Source organism: Paramisgurnus dabryanus, chromosome 22 (genome assembly GCF_030506205.2).
Source record: "Paramisgurnus dabryanus chromosome 22, PD_genome_1.1, whole genome shotgun sequence".
In the NCBI taxonomy this organism is placed as follows: domain Eukaryota; kingdom Metazoa; phylum Chordata; class Actinopteri; order Cypriniformes; family Cobitidae; genus Paramisgurnus; species Paramisgurnus dabryanus.
Window position 1 is genome coordinate 6,023,939 of NC_133358.1, and position 20,413 is coordinate 6,044,351.

The following is a 20,413-nucleotide window of genomic DNA, read 5'->3' on the forward strand; positions in this document are numbered from 1 at the left end:
GGCAACTGCTCTTAATGTGGTGTAGAAGAGTGGGCCACATGGCAGCCAATGAAATAAGTATATTTTGAAAAGTCATAATTTTCCATATTAATGGTATGTGATGGGGTTGAGTTGTTAAGCTTGACTGTACCCTCCCTGACTATAATACACCTCAAAAAATGAATAAAAAGTGTGATATCACTCACCATTTTCTGCACCTTGCTGTTAAAGAGAGCTGAAAGATGTAACTTCCTGTGAATGATGTCACATATTGGTGGAGTCTAAATTATTATGGCCGGATAATTTTTGGCATGACGGGGTTGAGTTCAGACTGAGGGACGTAACTTCATACGTTGTTTTTTTATTAAGTATCTTGCTTTTTTTCTTTTCAAAGGAATAGAACACAAATAAATACTTGCATTATTGCCCAAAATTATAGACACTGTGCACATTTTATTAATTATTTTCCAAGTACAAATTCAGCGAAGAACCTTAGGGACATGACAAAATGCTTGCTGTAAGACAGAAATAAGATTTTTTAAATGATAAAAATTATTTAAATGCAATAAATATTTGTATTCATTATAAAGGACGTACCAAAGTATCGTGAAAAGCTTTTAACATTTAATTTTTGTGAACCACCACTTTCACTAATCTGGGGGACTGAAATATTACCGAATCCCAGGAATGACCCAGATACAAACACTGACTCTGCTCCACACCCCTATTGAAGAGTGAAGCATTTGGAAATAATTATTGTGTTTGGTTTGTAATTTGCAGACGACATTTTGTACATTTCCTAGCTAGGCTAAATGTCAAACGTCAAATATCGAACCAACTTATCTCTGTTCTGACCATTTGCCCTCATACGCAGTTAAATTCACAAACTTCATCAAACTTTAACAGCAAAATATTATATGATTAAAAAGTATGCATTCAATTGTAAAGCTGTTCTCGGGCGTACAAACATAGCAAATACTTAACATGTTATACACAATAACGTTTGTTTGTTTGTTACATACAAACACGTTGTTTCAATATTCCACATCTTAAAGTATTATTAATGTTATCATATTATGAATATCTTAATAGTTTTACTAATAGGCTTTTATTGCCGCTATACACGCTGGATATGTTATACAACATAATATATAATACATAGCCTACCATAAACAGAGACGTGATCTATGAATGTGTTCCAGTTTGAGTGTCCCAAACAGTTTCTAACTTCCTATGGCGTAATTGAGGGTGCTTCTCAATTCGTATCCTCGCTATACGTCCTCCTATAAGCCGAAAGCCGATCAAGCTCCGCCATCATCGGCCGTTTCTCAAACGGAAGGCTGCATCCTCCGGATGTCGCATAGGGTGAATTCGGGTAGAGTGGGACATCAGGTTGAGTGGGACACTTAAGCTTTTGGGTACTGTAAGGGGTTAATTTTGTAAGCCAATCAAAACAATTGTTACTATGTTGTAGCTGAATGTCTATTGAATATGAAATAATGGTTGTGATTGGTGTGATATCACAGATGTGGGTTGGTTGTTATTTTTCAAATAGCTTCACTCATGGGACCTCACGGTAAGCCATCCGGCAAGTGTAAATCTATTGTAGAATAATAAGGTTGATAATTCTGTCACTTATGATAAAACAATAAAACTTTTGCTTACACATACATTTATGCTGTCTGTGTAATACAGATTAATAACAATGAGCATCTAACTGTATAAAATATTTATGAAAATTAGATTCACAGCACTGTCCCACTCAACCTGACAGTGTTAGGTTGAGTGGGACAGTGCATTTCAGGTTGAGTGGGACAGTTTAGGGCTAATGCTAGCAAACACAGTGCAGCCATCATGAACAAGAAAATAAAAAAATTAAGTTATAAGTAATATTAATGTGTCTGAATATACATTTTTTATAAAATTTATATTTTTCAATATACACAAGATGGCACCCTTACAGAGAGGAGAGGGACAGAGAGGGAGAGAGAGGGAAGAAAAAAGTGACAGGGCAATACAGAAAAGAAAAAGACAGTAAAATAGGAAAGGAAGAAAACTAAACCTGTGGACTGAAGAGAGAATGGCAGGGGCTATTGAAGAATATGAGCAGGAGGTGACTGAAGGACACAAAGCAAAATTAAGGTTTTTAGCCAGGGCCATAACATAGTGTCCCACTTTTCCTAACTTCACGAGTTCACACTTACATATAATTTATAGAGTAATTTAGAATGCGTGTTTGGCGTGCTGTCCGGGGGAGGGCTTCGAGCTCGGACTTGGCCCGAACCCAGAGTACCCCCCCTGTGTAAGTGGTTTTTACAACTAGAAGTGTGGAGAAGGGGTGGTGGTGGGATGCTACAAACTGTCAATGGATCGAGGTAAGACTGCTGAGTCTATATGTACCCTCTCATGGTTAATTGCTGAGTGTTTCCACCTGTGTATAATTGCTGAGTGTTTCTACCTGTGTATAATTGCTGAGTGCTTCCACCTGTGATTAATTATCTGAACGTGCTCCTCCCGAACTTTGTTAATAAAACATCATAAAGTGTCCCACTCAACCTGATTGCTTCCAGTTTGCTGAAGAGGGTGTCAGATGATGTTTAAAGATGAACAGTTTGTTAATAAATTCATAAATTGGAAAAATTTCACCATAGTGGCCTTCATTACAATCTATTTAAACAAAACACATACAATTTTAATACATTCTAACTGATTTAGGTTGTTTAAAATGCAATTTACCAAAAAGTGTCCCACTTTACCTGACTTCACCCTATGCAGGGTACTTACGGCCTCAAGCCTGATTTATTTCAGTTAACTATGCATTCGAAAGTAGCATATTACAACAATTTACAATTAACTAAAAATAATAGTCACATTTAAAATGGTTAATATACTGAAACTAGACAGTCTTTATGACCTATGCAGGCTACATATGCGAACTCTGGAGGATGCAGCCTCCCGTTTGAGAAACGGCCTCCATCTCCGCCGTCCTCGCATCTTTCCTCGCTTGCATCGTAGGTGGGTGGGGCTAAAAAGCGAGCAAAGGAAACGAGAGCTGTGTCCGAAACAGTGGCGTGTTTACCATTTTGGGGGCCCTAAGCAAAGTCCAAGGACCTGGGGCCCCCCATGCCCCAACATTAAGAAAAAAATTCTTGGTTTAAAAATACAAATAGTGCCCATTGTCTTATTCAAAAGAATAAAGAATCATTATCTGTCAAAAACATAAAGGTCTTGGTTTTACCGCAGTGGTTTCCAAACTTTTTCCAAAAGGCCTCCCTTTTGTACAGAAAAATATTTTTAAGCCTATCTCAGATATATCCTTTGCTGGCAAATTCCTTATAGGATGTTTTTAAAATGATGTAATTAATACAGTACTGCAACTTCAGTGTGTGATCTTAAAAAAAAAATAAGAAAAAAGCGGAATGCTTACCACGCAGACTTTTTATAACTCTGCAATCATTAAATAAAAAATCATTAAATAAGTTAACCCCAAGCCCGTGGGGCCCCAAGCAATTGCGTGGTTTGCGTGGTGGGTAAACACGCCACTGGTCCGAAACCGCTCCCTCGTTCACTCATTCTATATAGAAAAATGACAATTGAGTCCACTATATGGGGTAGAAGTAAATGGAAATGAGTTAGCGATTTCGGACACTGATGTAAATAGCCTACCATGCGTCAGAGAGCGGTCAAAGAGGGGTTGCTTCTCAATTCTTATTTGTGCATCCTCGTTTCCTTTACTTGCTTCATTTCCTCGCGTCTTAGCTCATCCCTCCTAGGATGCAAGCGGGACGGAGCAGAGGAGACGAGGTAATGATATCCTCTTTCCTTACTCTCTTTATAAAGTTTATTCTTGTTAGCAAATTATCAAGTGCATTAAAACCCCCAAATATTTAATAAAATAAAGTTAAATACATACTTAAGTTAGAGTTACTTCCTACATTAAAATAAAGAAATTCTTAAAAGTGCTGTAAAATTAATATATGTTTCTGTACCACTGATCATTTATATATAACAATTTAAAGATTTTTTTATTGAATACAAAGATATATAAACAACAAAGGCAAATATACATTTACAGTGTAGATAAAATGTACACACTCAACACAGTATAGTATAATTAATAAATTATTTAGAAAAAAATAAGAAAACAAATAGATAGAAATCTGAACTTTACATGAACCTAAATAGAGATTTAAAGAAAGGGAAAATAAATTAAATAAAAGTAAATATTAGGGGCAGTATCACAATAAATCAAATGATGTCATAAGATAAAGCTGCTTTATAGCACTCTGACCTCTCTCTCATCTTATTAAGGGCTTTGGAAAAACATTTCAAGTCATTTTTTAATATAATAATTAATGGGTGGTGTTGGGGGGGGGGTTAAAACATCTACATTTATGAATGAAATATTTTGCTAATACTACAATGTTATTAAGCAAAAAATAATTAACACAGCAGTCTCAGGGTACTCCAAATAAAATGATGTAAAGAAAAAAACAAAACGATCAGAAACAACCTCTTTTTCTATCAACCAGTCCTGAATTGATATCCAGAAGAGTTTGGAGGAATTGCATAAGATATATGATCTGTGTCTTCAGAATGGTTTTACAAAATGAACAGGGGACAATTTCTATATTAAATTTCGGATTTAGGACTTAATAAGAAGGATATATCTCATTTAAGTGTATTTCTTTAGCTTTAGGAGGAACAGGAAATTTTAAATAAGCTGTTCTAAGATATATCACAGTATTCTTATCAAACGCGATCTAATTTGTTTCTTTTTGGGTGTTTTCACATATAGTTCATTTTAAAAGAACCAAACCCAGTTCACTTAAAGTGAACCAGAAAAGGAACTAGCTGAATGTGACCTGAAAACAGTGACATATGTGACGGGGTTAAGTGTGATGGGGTTGAGTTTTTTTGCTCAAAATGGCAACTGCTCTTAATGTGGTGTAGAAGAGTGGGCCACATGGCAGCCAATGAAATAAGTATATTTTGAAAAGTCATAATTTTCCATATTAATTGTATGTGATGGGGTTGAGTTGTTAAGCTTGACTGTACCCTCCCTGACTATAATACACCTCAAAAAATGAATAAAAAGTGTGATATCACTCACCATTTTCTGCACCTTGCTGTTAAAGAGAGCTGAAAGATGTAACTTCCTGTGAATGATGTCACATATTGGTGGAGTCTAAATTATTATGGCCGGATAATTTTTGGCGTGACGGGGTTGAGTTCAGACTGAGGGACGTAACTTCATACGTTGTTTTTTTATTAAGTATCTTGCTTTTTTTCTTTTCAAAGGAATAGAACACAAATAAATACTTGCATTATTGCCCAAAATTATAGACACTGTGCACATTTTATTAATTATTATCCAAGTACAAATTCAGCGAAGAACCTTAGGGACATGACAAAATGCTTGCTGTAAGACAGAAATAAGATTTTTTAAATGATAAAAATTATTTAAATGCAATAAATATTTGTATTCATTATAAAGGACGTACCAAAGTATCGTGAAAAGCTTTTAACATTTAATTTTTGTGAACCACCACTTTCACTAATCTGGGGGACTGAAATATTACCGAATCCCAGGAATGACCCAGATACAAACACTGACTCTGCTCCACACCCCTATTGAAGAGTGAAGCATTTGGAAATAATTTTGGTTTGTAATTTGCAGACGACATTTTGTACATTTCCTAGCTAGGCTAAATGTCAAACGTCAAATATCGAACCAACTTATCTCTGTTCTGACCATTTGCCCTCATACGCATTTAAATTCACAAACTTCATCAAACTTTAACAGCAAAATATTATATGATTAAAAAGTATGCATTCAATTGTAAAGCTGTTCTCGGGCGTACAAACATAGCAAATACTTAACATGTTATACACAATAACGTTTGTTTGTTTGTTACATACAAACACGTTGTTTAAATATTAGGTATGATGACAAAATTTTCAAAAACCCCAATACTCAAAACGTATCACATGACTAGTCAGAGCAGACGTTCCCATTTACAAAGATACCAGGATTGTAAAAATCTGTTGAGTATTGAGAAAGTTATGCTATTTTTAATATTAGAAATCAGAGGAAAAAGTTATATATGGATGTCTATGGAATGTGTGTGACCGAAATGCTGCATATTCACATGTTTTGCTTGTAACTTTCTCATTTTATCAGATATTTGCATGAAATTTTAACAGAAGGTAGAATTTTGTTAGTACTTTCAAAATAAGTTATAAACTTTTACTGTTTTACTTGGAATGGGCATCAAACTTTAGCTGGAATGTGCATCAGACCCATGGTAACCATGATTTTTAGAACGATTCCTGCAAGTGGACGTTCTAACAGAACGTTCACTGTAGTCTATTAATAGATAGGTGACTACCAAATTTCCGCGGTTTATTTAAATACCTTCTCCACCATAGACTTAAGAGAACAATGTTTCAGGACCAAGATAAAAGATATTTATTTTGGTCCATCTACCTTTCATTAGAGACCAGAGCTTAGTGGATGCACACCGCCCGGTTGAAAGCGACACAAATGTTTAAACAGCTGCTGTGAATTAAAAACACCTCCGAGTTGAAAGTTAAAAATATCAAACGCTTCCGGTGGTCGGACTTGACCTATTTATTGTCGTATTTAGTAAAAACATACTACAACCTTGCGACGAGAAGTGGATATTGCATGACACACATTCAAAAGGCTGCGTGGCTGAAAACAGATTCTTCGACCCAGAAATTCGACGCGCGTGCCCGCGATGTCAGCATTGCTATAAATATTCCACATCTTAAAGTATTATTAATGTTATCATATTATGAATATCTTAATAGTTTTACTAGGCTTTTATTGCCGCTATACACGCTGGATATGTTATACAACATAATATATAATACATAGCCTACCATAAACAGAGACGTGATCTACGAATGTGTTCCAGTTTGAGTGTCCCTAACAGTTTCTAACTTCCTAGGGCGTAATTGAGGGTGCTTCTCAATTCGTATCCTCGCTATACGTCCTCCTATAAGCCGAAAGCCGATCAAGCTCCGCCATCATCGGCCGTTTCTCAAACGGAAGGCTGCATCCTCCGGATGTCGCATAAGCAGGGTACTTACGGCCTCAAGCCTGATTTATTTCAGTTAACTATGCATTCGAAAGTAGCATATTACAACAATTTACAATTAACTAAGAATAATAGTCACATTTAAAATGGTTAATATACTGAAACTAGACAGTCTTTATGACCTATGCAGGCTACATATGCGAACTCTGGAGGATGCAGCCTCCCGTTTGAGAAACGGCCTTTATCTCCGCCGTCCTCGCATCTTTCCTCGCTTGCATCGTAGGTGGGTGGAGCTAAAAAGCGAGCAAAGGAAACGAGAGCTGTGTCCGAAACCGCTCCCTCGTTCACTCATTCTATATAGAAAAATGACAATTGAGTCCACTATATGGGGTAGAAGTAAATGGAAATGGGTTAGCGATTTCGGACACTGATGTAAATAGCCTACCATGCGTCAGAGAGCGGTCAAAGAGGGGTTGCTTCTCAATTCTTATTTGTGCATCCTCGTTTCCTTTACTTGCTTCATTTCCTCGCGTCTTAGCCCATCCCTCCTAGGATGCAAGCGGGACGGAGCAGAGGAGACGAGGTAATGATATCCTCTTTCCTTACTCTCTTTATAAAGTTTATTCTTGTTAGCAAATTATCAAGTGCATTAAAACCCCCAAATATTTAATAAAATAAAGTTAAATACATACTTAAGTTAGAGTTACTTACTACATTAAAATAAAGAAATTCTTAAAAGTGCTGTAAAATTAATATATGTTTCTGTACCACTGATCATTTATATATAACAATTTAAAGATTTTTTTATTGAATACAAAGATATATAAACAACAAAGGCAAATATACATTTACAGTGTAGATAAAATGTACACACTCAACACAGTATAGTATAATTAATAAATTATTTAGAAAAAAATATGAAAACAAATAGATAGAAATCTGAACTTTACATGAACCTAAATAGAGATTTAAAGAAAGGGAAAATAAATTAAATAAAATTAAATATTAGGGGCAGTATCACAATAAATCAAATGATGTCATAAGATAAAGCAGCTTTATAGCACTCTGACCTCTCTCTCATCTTATTAAGGGCTTTGGAAAAACATTTCAAGTCATTTTTTAATATAATAATTAATGGGTGGTGTTGGGGGGGGGGTTAAAACATCTACATTTATGAATGAAATATTTTGCTAATACTACAATGTTATTAAGCAAAAAATAATTAACACAGCAGTCTCAGGGTACTCCAAATAAAATGATGTAAAGAAAAAAACAAAACGATCAGAAACAACCTCTTTTTCTATCAACCAGTCCTGAATTGATATCCAGAAGAGTTTGGAGGAATTGCATAAGAGATATGATCTGTGTCTTCAGAATGGTTTTACAAAATGAACAGGGGACAATTTCTATATTAAATTTCGGATTTAGGACTTAATAAGAAGGATATATCTCATTTAAGTGTATTTCTTTAGCTTTAGGAGGAACAGGAAATTTTAAATAAGCTGTTCTAAGATATATCACAGTATTCTTATCAAACGCGATCTAATTTGTTTCTTTTTGGGTGTTTTCACATATAGTTCATTTTAAAAGAACCAAACCCAGTTCCTTAAAGTGAACCAGAAAAGGAACTAGCTGAATGTGACCTCAGTCCTTTTGGTGTTCACAATATAGTGGACTCAAAAGAGGACCCAGTTCTTTTTTTGGTCCCCTTCAGAACTGAAGTGATCTCAGACCTTTTCTTGTTCACATCACAACTTCATAAGAACTCAGATACCAGCTTTCTGTGCAGCAGTTGATTTTGATACGATGTCCAAACGACACGCAAAGCGGACCGGGACCTCATTGATTTCACATATCAAAAAGAAATCGAACCACAAAAGAACCCAAAAGCGAACCGTACAAAGACCACCTCCTGACGTGGTCTGAGTTCAGTTCACTTCTGGGTCCTTTTAGGGGGGTCTGAGATCACTTGGTTTGTTCACATATACACCCTGAACTGCTCTGAGAGCGTTTGGAGGGCTCAAACGAACCAGGTGTGAAAACACCCTTAAATGCAGTTCTAAACGTAGGTTCGGGAGGAGCCTAAACATTCAGGCCTGTCAATCATCATCATTATGGGCGTATATAAGGCAGCCTTCAGGCCTTCCTGTCCAGATGCATTCTTTTCCGGATTTTGGCCCGCCCGTTTCCGGAATCACGTCTACACAACGAGCTCCAGGCTCCCACTAACTTGGGAACTACCCAAATACCAATGCAGCAGCTAGTGATGGGAGAAACAAAGCTTTTCGAAGCTTCGAATCAATTGAACCAATTGCTTCGCAAATTGATTTAGTTTTTCAAAGCGTTCGAAACACCAAATACGCTGGCGACATCTGCTGGTCAAAATAGTGTAAACGCAACAAAATCTTTCCAAACATTTTACACTTTTTACAAAATAATAGCAAAATTGTTCTAAAAATATGTTTTTAAGAAAAATAAAGTATTTTATTTTATTAAGACATAATTAAAAGTGTATTCTGTGTTTTTAGTTTTATTTATGGCAAACACATCATTAAAACGAACTCTCTTTTTAATTCTGCAAATTTTTTCATTAAATCTGTCTATAAACAAAAAGTAGACAAATTGATAGTGTAATTAGTCAGAAGGATGAAAAGTTTTATGAACTTTTATAATAAAACTGACCCAAGTACACCTATACGGGTCATTTGTGATCAGATCCCCCTAGTGGTGAATCCTTGGATTTTCGAAACGTTTCGAAACAGTTATGACGTAATGAAGCCTCGTTTGCTAAAATCACGTGACTTTGGCCAGTTTGAAACAAGCTCCGAACCAATGATTCGGAACAAAAGATTCGTAATTGTTTCGAAGCCTCATGAAGCAGTGCTTCGAAATCGCCCATCACTACTGCAGACTGCTCAATGTCCCGCCCACGGCGCTATCTGATTGGTTACAGACCCGGTTACACCCAGGGGGGCAGGGTTTCATATTTTATTGAAGCAGCCCTGGGCACCGCTATTAGCTAGCGGACCCCCACCTGCTCTTAGCATTCCATTGACTCCCATTCATTTTGGCGTCACTTTGACAGTGAATAACTTTACATCTGAGGCGTTTAAAGACTCAATTTGTGCATCAATTATTTCTAAAGAAACACGAAAATGTATAAAAGGCTCCATTACCTTGTATCTTACGTTATGGCCCAGTAGAAGCAGTTTTAGTAAAACTATGCTAACGATTGCGTCATAACCACGCGACTCTCTGTCGCACAGTAGAGAAATTACCATATGGACAGGAGGAGAAGCGCATGTAGAATATGGCGTACTGGCGTTAAACTTTAAAATAAATAAATACTATGCAAAATGACAAATTAATTAATCAGAATACTAAATATACTTAATACAAAATGTACTCCTGTTCACGCTCGCCGTTTCTGCAAGATTCGGTGGGTGATTCAGATTTCCTTGGCACCGCTATTAGAAGACTTACAATTGTCCGGCAGGTTGCTCACGTCACCAAGCTCAGTTTGAGTCTGCGCAGTACGCTCGACCCCCCGGAAGTGTGAGCTTCTAATTGGCTTCACTTGTCTCCGTTGAATCCAACGGGGTCGCTGTGTCCATTTCTTTTACTGTCTATGGTTACACCTCACGAGTAATGCCTATTAACACTTGCGAGATGGTTATGGAGCTGTGTGTCGAAACGATGGAAGGCAGCATATTCAGCCGCATATTAATAAAGCGGAATAAACATAACAATCTGATTATCTGTTTATGATGACGAGTTAGTCTAAATGTTTAGTTTTAAACCATTTTAAAAGCTGGTTATATTTTGATGTTTCTGCGCAAGTTCTGCAGACAGTGAGGTTCGGGTTTGTTCCGATCAGAGCTTGTGAGTGGAGAGCGCATTTCTGAATATTAGAAATATTTTAATTAGAAATATATAAAAAAAATAATAATAATATTATAGTGGATCTTTGTTAGGTCGGACCAGGGCCGGCCCTGGCCAATTTGCTGCCCTAGGCAAGATTTCACCTGGTGCCCTTTAGAATCATTTTGTTCATAAACTTACACAGAAAAAAATGCACAGTTTTTCTTAATTTTGAAAATATTTTGGAAACACACGCATGCACGCACGCACACGCACACATACACACAATACCCTGTCACTCAGGCATTTGGTCTTGACATTGTCACTGAAAAGGCAGTTTAAAATATAAACCCAGAATTCAGCGAACGTCAAGAACAAGAAAACGGAAACAACAATCAGACAGAGACGCAGGATTTAAATTACGTTACACGGACCATGTTTAAATTTCAATGTTTCTGCACAGAAATACCAACTTTGTCTGGTATTAATAAGCTGCACAGTGGCGGTGCTGAAGGCGCGTGATGGCACATATGCACAGATATTTACGTGCAATCTATTGGAAAGCGGAGGAGTCATTAGTTGGGTTAGTAAAATAACGAAATTATAGCTTTTAAATAGAAGAAAAAAGTTTTTTGTAAAGAGATATATGTTTTTAAAAGTTTAAAACACACAACCCTTCTCAAGGGGAAGTAAGCTACCTTACGTGCAACCTATCGGAAAGCGCAGATGAGTTTGGTTAGTAAAATAATGAAATTATAGATCTAAGTACAAAATAGTATTTATATAAAGAGAAATGTTGAAATAAAAGTGCAAAACTCTTCTTAAGTGGAAGTAATAAAGTAAAATAACGAATAATAATGATATAATAACGAATAATAGTCTCCAATAGGTTGCACGTAAATATCTGTGCTGCCACCAGTACTCTGTCTGAGCGCGTCTTCAGCACCGCGGCCAGCACTCCAATGCGCAGCTTATTAATACCAAACAAAGTGAACAAGTTGCTATTTCTGTCTAGAAACATTGAAATTTAAACATGGTCTGTGTAACATTATGTAAATTCCGCGTCTCTGTCTGATTGTTGTTTCCGTTTTCTTGTCCTTGACGTTTGCTGAATTCTGGGTTTATATTTTAAACTGCCGCTTCAGTGCAGTATAGCCACAGAGCTATAACAAGCACGATCTTCCGAGATTATATGCTACTAATAATTCATTAGTAACTGCTGTTTTCTTGTGCAAAATTAAATATTTATAGTTAAATGTTTATATGCATATATTAAAAAAATAATAATTTGGGCGCACGGACGCCCCAAGGGGTCGGCAGCGCCCTTAGCATTTGCCTATTCCGCCTATGCCCAGGGCCGGCCCTGGGTCGGACAATGATTACCAAATTTCTCTCTCATATTGCTCTTCATAACCACTGAAAACAGTCAAAAAAGTTAAAACTAGTGGTGGGTACAAAATGACTCATGACGAAATATGGTGTGTACCCACCGTCGCCGAAATCGACGCCTATGAAAACATCCCCCCCTCTGTTTTTTTCACAAATCGCACCCTGTATATAGAGGTATGACATCAGGTACCCCAGGTCAGGGAAGCTAGAAGACAATAAACGTGTCAAAAGTATATAGACATGGCACTCATCTCATTATGTGCTCATTTAAACTATATATAGTTTAATAAAATAATGTATGTTACCAGCAATACATCAATTACAACCTTGTATTTACTAGCTGCTGACCATTTTCAAAAGTGCATAACTCACATGTAAAAATGATTAAACAATTCCATAAATGTTTCTTAGTTTAAAAAAGCTTTTTATTTTATTAACTTTTTGTTATTGCACTTTAATTGTTAAGATGTTCCTACAATTAAAAACAACTAGTTTGAGATTTATATTCCTTGGTAGTTTTTGAACTACTAGAATCCTCCACCTCTCCCGCTGTAAAAAAGTAACTTTTACTCTGAGTAAAGTTAAAATTACTTACTTTTTACTTTTACTTAAGTAGATTTTTAGACAAGTAACTTTACTTTTACTTAAGTAAAATATTATTAAAGTAACTTTACTTTTACTTGAGTACAATAATTTATTACTCTTTCCACCTCTGCTACACACAGACATACACCTAGGTCTAAATGCATAAAAAAGATGCTCACTTACATTATAGGCTATAGCGTTACATTATAACCACATTATAATTTGTAGAGGCAGCTCTAAACTTCAGACAAAACACAGCTCAATCATTACATACGCAGGATCGATCCATACCGTTTAAAATCATGCGTTTACTTACTGCTGCACTTTGTGCTTTGCTTTAGGTTTCTGGGTATTTAAAGCGTTATCGTTTCTTGTTTGTGCTAAGAAACCAAAAGATACAAACCAGCCGATTTCAAACGTGCACAGAAACTCTGGTTCTAACTTTATAAAGCTTTATGCAAACGGGTGAAGTGTCCCTTTACTTGGGCTGGAGACAGGCATGAGAAAGAAGTATAGTGAATAATAAAATCACTTTATTTAATACTAAATAAATTTTTTGAGCAGTCCACATCAACAAATAAACAAAACACTATTACAAACAACAACTTCTGTACTGTTTGGAATCTACTGTACACTCTCCCACATTTGGAACCTTATAGAATAAAGGCATCGTGATAACCAAGCAAAGGCTTAGAGAGTTACACTAGATTTGCATGCACATTCCACAATTGCAACTTGCGTCACCTGCCAACTTAATGATAAAACTGCTAGAACCACACATGCACCACTTACCCCAATTCAGTATTCAGTATTTCCGTGGCCTTTTCAATGGAAACTGGTCATTTTCTACATAGGTCCTGCAAGTAGATATGCTATCACATTGAATCAACAACAGGAAACACCACATTTCGACATTTCGAGTGTCATTGATTGAATCCTCCACCTCTCCCACTGTAAAAAAGTAACTTTTAGTAGTCATTGATTGACTACCACTCGAAATGTCCAGAATTTGCTTTTGCACCTCATGTGACTGCATTTATATATTTTTTCTGAGGTGTTCAGCCAAACATGGAATTCACTGGAGTGTGACAATAGACCTCAGTTCCTGTCAAACAGTTTCTACAAGAGATAGATGTAAATCACATCCGTACCTCTATGTAGAAAATTGAGCTGTGGAGCGTTGGAACTGAAGGAGGCTATTCTTACTACAAAGAGAGAGGGCCTCATGGACATCGTTCATTGTGGATTTTCTGAACATTTACAGAGCCACGTGTCACGCTACAGGAATTTCAGAGCAAAAAAAGCAAATATTGCGTGGCTCAAGGAGGGTGACTTTGTACAGGTGAGAAAACCTGTGCATGTTTAAAAAGGGAAATTAAAATTCAGATTGCTAGATGAAAGTGGACAGCTTTGAACAGAGTGATGCCCGAACTTGGAACGTATCACATATGGCACCACTGCACACAGAGTTCACTCAGGCTCCCAAACACTCTGAACAATCAACTCCTACTGCACCACCTGCAGTGGTAACAACCAATTAGACAGACATTGTAAAAAGAAGCCAATATGGTTGAAAGACTATGTAATTTACACTGTCACTATAGGCAAAGAAGAAAAGTAATGGTCCAAAGAAAAAAATGAGAAAACAAACGTTTAGTCCGGTAAAAAGTCTGTTGGTTTGAACTGAAAGAATGCTCATGTAACTGTTATGTTCATGTGCTTTGTCAAGAGACATTGTTCTGTGTTTTCTTATCTAAAGGAAATAAATCCTGTAAGGTAACCTTTGAAAATAAAACGATTGAATAAAGCATGGTTCACTGTAACTGCAGAAGAAAACAAAATTAAGTCTGGGGAGATGTTTTGTTCTCTTATTACATTGCTATTTGATAAATGTCCACAAGAGGGAGCTATTGTCTTAGATATGAAAGTAGGGAGGCAAGAAGGAAGAATGATGTTGATTTGCATGCTGAGAATGTGAAAAGTAAAGACATTTGCTACTCTGTGTGACCTCTTCTTTTTTATGACTACACAACAGAGTTTGTGAATGAGACTGGTGTTGGGTAAGAGTATATCTGTGAATGTTTGCCTTTTTCACAAAACTATCTTTGCATGGTTAGGATTTAGTTGACCTTTTTACGAGTATAGTTGTGGAGACTAGTGATGGGCAGTCCGGCTCTTTCCATTGATTCGGCTCTTTCGGCTCAAGCTCCGGCTCTACATTTTAGTGATGGCAGTCCGGCTCTTTTCATAGATTCGGCTCTTCTGGCTCGGCTCCCTTAGAAGAGACGGCTCCCCTGCCTGCGTCTGAAGATTCGGCTCTGCTCGTTCGCTACAAAGAATCAGCTCTTAGAGCCGTTCGTTCGCGAACGACCCATCACTAGTGGAGACGCCTTTCCTCACTTTACAGATTGGTTTCAGATAAATAAACTGATTGCTACATTGTTAACAATTGTACCTTAGAATTGTCACTAAAGGCGAGATGGTGCAAGTCACTCTTTTGATTGTGATGTCGCATGTGCTTGCCTTCTATTTCTGATGAATTAGCGCAAGTTAAAACACTTTGGAAAGATCGCAAGTCCTTTTAGAGCGATCTCTCTGCGGTGTAAATGCCCAGCGCTGAAACATGTAATGTCTTTTAGGAGACACATTTTTATGTTTTTAGATTCGCCAGATCGTACATTGAATTTATAGTTTTGCGTGAAACATGGAGGTGGTTGTATATGGTTTACGGACCTACCGAAAAACTTGAGGTGCTCTGAGTGAGGTGATGTCACTTGCCTGCACAAAGAGCAAGGCAATTAAAACACTGATGTGGCAATAGACCTTTCTCACAGTAACCGGAAATACGTAATCGTCGTGAAAGCGGAGTTCCTGTCAAGCATCAACACACTAGAAAAACATAAACCCGGGGTTTAAAATGGATCAAAGAGTCGACACAACTTCGTTAACGGATTTGCCAAATATTACATTTGCTGATGTGACACGACTAATGGAGGAAAACGTTTTCCATGAAGAATTTGTCCATAAATTTCTAGGTAAGTAGAGAGCGAGTCTAACTGTTACTGAACTGTTAACTAAAACGACACATTATAAGTGTGTCCACTTACACATAATGTATGTATAGTAGATGATATAGACTACCTTACTAAAACATTATAGGCTGCTTTGAATAAAGCATTATGGTACCAATTACCTTCACTTACTGCCTATGGTTGTCCAAGTGAACGTCTTGTGTGTAGCAACAATAACGTTAGCCGGATACTATCATAATCAGTTAACATTTTTGTCTGCTAATGTCTGTGGTCGTAAGTTTGTGTGTCGGGGTGAACTAGTTCCAATAAAAATTGGTAGAGACAGCATTTGATTGCAAGCGGCGACCAGTGAGCCCTAAAATGTAGTCGTCTTTAGTGAACTGTCTGCTGCATACATAAAAGTGCTCCCCTTGATATAGACTACCTTACTAAAACATTATAGGCTGCTTTGAATAAAGCATTATGGTACCAATTACCTTCACTTACTGCCTATGGTTGTCCAAGTGAACGTCTTGTGTGTAGCAACAATAACGTTAGCCGGATACTATCATAATCAGTTAACATTTTTGTCTGCTAATGTCTGTGATCGTAAGTTTGTGTGTCGGGGTGAACTAGTTCCAATAAAAATTGGTAGAGACAGCATTTGATTGCAAGCGGCGACCAGTGAGCCCTAAAATGTAGTCGTCTTTAGTGAACTGTCTGCTGCATACATAAAAGTGCTCCCCTTTCTTATGGTGAAGTTAGGTCCTTTATCTCGCCGGATAGCCTGAATCCACTTCTGTCTAACTTCACCATCAACAGGAATTAATGGAACAGATACAGCTTTTTACATTGCCTTGACTGCGGAGGAAGTAGATTTCCGCGAGATTGCGTATTTCCGGTCATAAATACGGAAGTTGTGAGAAAGGTCTATAGAGGTTGAGGCTGCCTCTGTTTCTACACATGAAAGGGTCTCTAGTAAGATTTTGTTTAATTTATGTTGCTGAAATAGATGCCGCAACTGCCTACTTTTTTAATTTAGAGCTCAAAACAGTTCAGCAGAAAGAAATGGTATGCTGTATTTTCAAACGCCAGTTTTATTAAACATTTATGTTTCTTAACATAAGAGTGAAAGTCACTTACCACCTTAAAGGAATAGTCTACTCATTTTCAATATTAAAATATGTTATTACCTTAACTAAGAACTGTTGAATCATCCCTCTATCATCTGTGTGTGTGCACGTAAGCGCTGGAGCGCGCTGCGACGCTACGATAGCATTTAGCTTAGCCCCATTCATTCAATGGTACCATTTAGAGATAAAGTTAGAAGTGACCAAACACATCAACGTTTTTCCTATTTAAGACGAGTAGTTATACGAGCAAGTTTGGTGGTACAAAATAAAACATAGCGCTTTTCTAAGCGGATTTAAAAGAGTAACTATATTTTATGGCGTAATAGCACTTTTGGGAGTACTTCGACTTGGCGCAGTAACACCCTCCCTCTCCCATTATGAGAGTGAGAAGGGGAGCGGACTTTTCAGGCGAGTCGAAGTACTCCCAAAAGTGCTATTACGCCATAAAATATAGTTCCTCTTTTAAATCCGCTTAGAAAAGCGCTACGTTTTATTTTGTACCACCAAACTTGCTCGTATAACTACTCGTCTTAAATAGGAAAAACGTTGATGTGTTTGGTCACTTCTAACTTTATCTCTAAATGGCAGCATTGAATGAATGGGGCTAAGCTAAATGCTATCGTAGCGTCGCAGCGCGCTCCAGCGCTTACGTGCACACACACAGATGATGGATGATTCAACAGTTCTTAGTTAAGGTAATAACATATTTTAATATTGAAAATGAGTAGACTATTCCTTTAAGGATACGAAAAATAACACATTTAAATCAAATGAGATGATGCAAAAATTAGTACACCCTACAAAAAAAAACAATCTAATATTTTGTATGGCCTCCATTACTTTTTAAAAAACGTTCAGTTTCATCTTTTATTCTCTATTCTTGAACAATAACCTCTTTCAGATCCTGGATGGAAAATGACGTTCTGCTTGTCTTTTTAGAACTCCCCATACCTCAACCTGGGGTCACTTTTACCCTGTGCTTCTTCTAAAATGAATTAGTGACCTTAGATGTGTGTTTTGAGTCACAATCATGTTAAAAGATTGCCCGGTGACCAACGGCACAGAGTGATGGTAGCAACTTCTCTTTAAGTTATTCACAGTGCATATGTGTATTCATGATGCCGTTTATAAAATTCAACTCTCCGACACCTGCAGCACTCATGCAAGCCCACAGAAGAACACTGCCACCACCATGCTTTACTTTTGGTACCATGCATTTTTTTTTGTACTCCTCACCTTTGCCACACCATAAAGTTTGGAAGTCTCATTACTCCAAAGTATAGAGAGCTAGAGACCTAATAGTCTATAAGAGCTCTAGCAAAATACTTTTTGTGCATTGGCTTTACCAGTGGCTTTTTCTATGAATGCCAGCCATGCATGCCTCTCCTTTGCACTATACGTCCGTCGTATAATGTCAAGTGAAACAACCCAGGTTGACTTTCTAATGATTTAGCAAACTGTGCTCAACTTGCATGATGATTTTTTTCAACATCTCTCATCCCAGAGAACACTCTTGACAAGGTGTTAACTTTAAATGGACGTCCTGGACATCGCAGAGAGCTGCTCACAAATCCAACCTTTTTTTAATTTTTGGATCCCTTTCGTGACAGTATTGAAACTTATTAGCAATGCTTAACTAATTATCTTGAAACCTTGACCATTTTGTGCAAAGAAATGATTTTATTTTTCATATCTTGAGACATTTCTTTATGTGGTGCTATTCTGTCACCATTACATGAGAGTAGATTTTCTCTTTTAAATACCACCCTCAATTGCCAGTTATACTCAGTGGCGTGTTTACCATTTTGGGGGCCCTATGCAAAGTCCAAGAACCAAGGCCCCCCATGCCCCAGCATTGCCCAAGGTTTTTCAATTGAATTGCACAACAATAATATTCAGTATATAGAATTAAGTGAGATATATATAAACCGGGTTTATTTTGTTTTACACTGCTTAAAATAACACTAAATTGTTACAGTTTGGTATGACAAAAATTCTTGGTTTAAAAAAATGTTTTGCGCCCCTCTCAGATATATCTTTTGCTTGCAAATGTATTATAGGATGTATTTAAAACAATGTAATTAATACTGCAACTTCAGTATCTGACATTTTACTAAAAAAAAACAAATGAGGAAAAAGAGGAAGCATTAGATTATTATTCAGACTGATCTAACAAATTGAACTAACAATCACCAGCAAACAATATTGTAAGTTGGTTATTGCTTGAATTTATGGATGGGAATCACATAACTCTCATGTTCATATTGTAAAAACAAACTTACTGTGAGATACAACAAGCATATAGACTAGAAATACACTAAAGATGAGATTTTAATGACAATGATGAGATACAGAATATGATTTATGTATTTTAGACATGATTTAAACCCCTGCGTGGTGTCTAATATCATGTTTATACCTGTATGAGTGTGGAACAAAAGATGCGTGTCACTGATCAAACCAAACAACCAATCACAAGTGTGAAGCCCAAAGTCTTTAAAGTAAACTTGACCATCGAGTGAATGTTGTGCAGTTACGACGAGAGCACAGAGTGAGTCGAGCGAGCGCTCATTCCAGCACTTGTGTGGCTGCATTTTTGCGCGCTGTGCAGAGGTGCGCTGTCCCGTAGTCGAGTTCGCTCATGAAGTAGTCTGTGCCCTCGCGAAAATGCGCGCATATATTATTCTGCGTGCATACTTGCAGATCTCTCGCTCGCGCGTGCTTTATCCGTGCCTAAGATTTGGGTCTGAATAAACGTAACATACTTTCGCACACCTTGTGGCCAGTAGGGGGCCCCCCAAGCCCGCGAGGCCCTACACAATTGCGTGGTTTGCGTGGTGGGTAAACACGCCACTGGTTATACTGTGGCCACCTGTGTGATGATTCATTATATTCATCCTTTCCTAGTGAATTCCTGTTAATTACACTTTATTAAATTTTTTTGATAACATATTCATTGGGGTGTACTCATTTTTGCATCACCCATTTGATTTAAATTAGTTATTTTTTTGTGTCCTAAAGATGGTGAGTGACTTTCACTCTTTTGTTAATAAAAATAAATGTTTAATTCACATCTTGTGGTTTCCCGATTAATTCCTTGTGGAGATTAATCTAAACCCTGTCTGGAAAACCTGCCCCTTGTGTTCAAAGCTATTGATAAGACACACAGATAGAGAGAGCGAGATATATATTTTATTTTAAGTTCACCTTTATTATTACAATTTTAATTAAGTGAAAACAACAATAAACAATTTACACTTTTTTTACACTTTCCTTTTAAAACATCAAACCAATTCATCTTCATATAATGTACACAACAATTAATTTATCCCCTATATTTCCAAAAACATCAGCAAACTTCCACTTATTTGTAATATGCATGCTCCAG

The 20,413-nt window shown here is 37.0% G+C and overlaps 1 protein-coding gene and 1 long non-coding RNA gene across 3 annotated transcripts in view; one reads left to right on the forward strand and one right to left on the reverse strand.

Moving 5' to 3' along the window:
- Nucleotides 1–14,842, reverse strand: part of trpc1 (transient receptor potential cation channel, subfamily C, member 1) — a 204,226-nt gene extending 189,384 nt beyond the window's left edge. The window contains exon 1 of the mRNA XM_073813194.1: nucleotides 13,674–14,842. The gene's annotated coding sequence lies outside the window, so the exon portion shown is untranslated. The remainder of the gene's footprint in view (nucleotides 1–13,673) is intronic.
- LOC135785310 (uncharacterized) overlaps nucleotides 1–20,413 on the forward strand; it is a 73,363-nt gene that overhangs the window by 49,181 nt on the left and 3,769 nt on the right. The window lies entirely within an intron of this gene.